This window comes from Neovison vison, chromosome 13, assembly GCF_020171115.1.
Source record: "Neovison vison isolate M4711 chromosome 13, ASM_NN_V1, whole genome shotgun sequence".
In the NCBI taxonomy this organism is placed as follows: Eukaryota; Metazoa; Chordata; class Mammalia; order Carnivora; family Mustelidae; genus Neogale; species Neogale vison.
In genome coordinates this window covers 137,048,437-137,050,645 of record NC_058103.1, presented here as the reverse complement: position 1 = coordinate 137,050,645, position 2,209 = coordinate 137,048,437, and the positions used below count along the sequence as shown (strand labels likewise).

The 2,209-nt window shown below is 37.0% G+C and overlaps 1 pseudogene; it reads left to right on the top strand.

The window, feature by feature from the left end:
* The first annotated feature begins 1,594 nt into the window (after positions 1-1,594).
* LOC122894840 lies at positions 1,595-1,727 on the top strand (annotated as a pseudogene).
* The last annotated feature ends 482 nt before the right edge of the window (positions 1,728-2,209 follow it).

Sequence of the window (2,209 nt, the reverse complement as noted above, 5' to 3'; positions counted from 1 at the left end):
TGTTACTATCATAACTCAGTCTGCAGATTATAGAATATAAAAATGAAACTTACTCCTAAACCATTTACCTGAGCTTTCAGAAAGTAAATTGAATATGTTCACATGTGTGTGTTTCCACCACCAAGCACAGCCCTCAGACAATTCATAAATTAGTTTTTGTGTTTGTTTTTGTTTTTTAGTCTCTAATGCCTAGTACAGGGCCTGGCTCATAGTAGTCCCTCAATAATGATCTATAAAACAAGACACTTGAAGTCTTGGCAAATATGAATGAACTGCCATCTTTCTCACTTCAAATAAACCCAAAAGAAATCCCCTCTGATTGAACGTTTGGAAAATCTGCATTTTCCTTCTTAGAATTTAGATGTGAGGTTTAGGAAGAAAAACCTGCAAGACTAAGAAGTGAAAAAATGATGGTTCCCCACAAGTCAGTGCCAGGTCACCTGGTTCTCAAAAAAAAAAAAAAAAAAAAAAAGTGTTGGTTCATCAATACTCATTGTTTTATATACTTTAATTTTGGAAAAGGCATCCTCCTCTTAAAAATATACATGTTTTGGGGGCACCTGGGTAGCTCAGTGGATTAAACATCTGACCCCAGGTTTTGGCTCAGGTTGCAATCTCAGGGTTCTGTGACTGACCCCTGCATTGGGCTCCACACTCAGTGCAAAGTCTGCTTGGAATTCTCTCCCTCTCCCTCCTTCTCTGACCCTTCCCCCACTCACATGGGTACGCTCTCACTCTTACTCCCTCTCTCTAAAATAAATAAATTTTAAAGATTTATTTATTTATTTGAAAGAGAGAGAGAGAGAGAGAGATCATGCACAAGTAGAGGGAGGGGCAGAGGAATAGAGTCTTCATGTAGACTCGCTGCTGAACACAGAGCTCCACGTGGGGCTTGATTACTGGATGACTCATGAGATCATGACCTCAGCTGAAATCAAGAGTCAGAGGCTTAACTGACTGAACCACCCAGTCTCCCCTATATACATATTTTTGTGTCTTTGTAATAAGAACATTTCTTTTAAACTAGCCGGTATCAATTCAAAGAGCTGTCACGTTATGAATAACTCATTCAGCTTGTCCATGGATAATATAGACTGGGTGAAGGGAGGAGTCAAAAAAAGATACCTTGGGACCAAAGTTACTAAACTGATTTTTTTTAATCAGAAGAAATTCCTAGGACTTGAGACATACCACAAATATTATAAGTTATGAAAAACATTCTTTCTCGCATATTCTTTTAATTTTTTTAAAGATTTTATTTATTTATTTGAGAGAGAGAGAGAGAGAATGAGAGAGAGAACATGAGAAGGGGGAGGGTCAGAGGGAGAAGCAGACTCCCTGCCGAGCAGGGAGCCCAATGGGGGACTCCACCCAGGGGCTCCAGCATCATGACCTGAGCTGAAGGCAGTTGCTTAACCAACTGAGCCACCCAGGCATCCTCACATATTCTTTTAAAGTTTAAAAGAAACATTTTTCAAAGGCATGGTGTATTCCCCCAAAGTATCATTAGTCTAGTAATGCATTTTGCCCAAGATACCCTAACTAAGAGTCCAAAGGTCTGTGATAAGGTTTTACTCATTGGCTATGCCATGACATTGGTTTGACAGTGGCAGTATCGTAGCCAATGAGGTTTATCCGAGGCGCGATTATTGCTAATTGATTTCTATTAGTGGTTTTTCTTCTTAAGACATTTTCTAACATTAAGGAATTTGACAAAGATTAGCCTTATAAAGGTTGCTCTTTGATTGCTGTGATGATCTTGTAAAAGATACTATGTATTGCACTATACAACCCTTTTTAGAAGAATACACAAGTGAGCATATGCCACAGTCTCAGTAATAGTGATAGCTACACTTTCTTGAACAAAGGTTTTACATTTTCTTAGAGGCAAACTGAAAATATAAATTTTGGAGTTCTTTTTAGAGACATAACTACTAGCACGTGAATAACAATTACGTTATATTCCTTGGGTGTTCTGTTAATTAAGTATTTACTTTTAAAATATACTTAATTTTTCAAAAAAAATATACTTAATTTTTCAATAATATTTTAAAGACCATCTTATTTTCTCTATTTTACATAAGATAATACCAAAATATGGAGAGGATCATTAAATTGTCCAAGAAATTCAATTAGTAAAATAAGAGAGGTAAAGAATCATCTAACTTTTCTGACCCTGAGAGTCCTTGGGGGCCCTTCTAAGTTTATC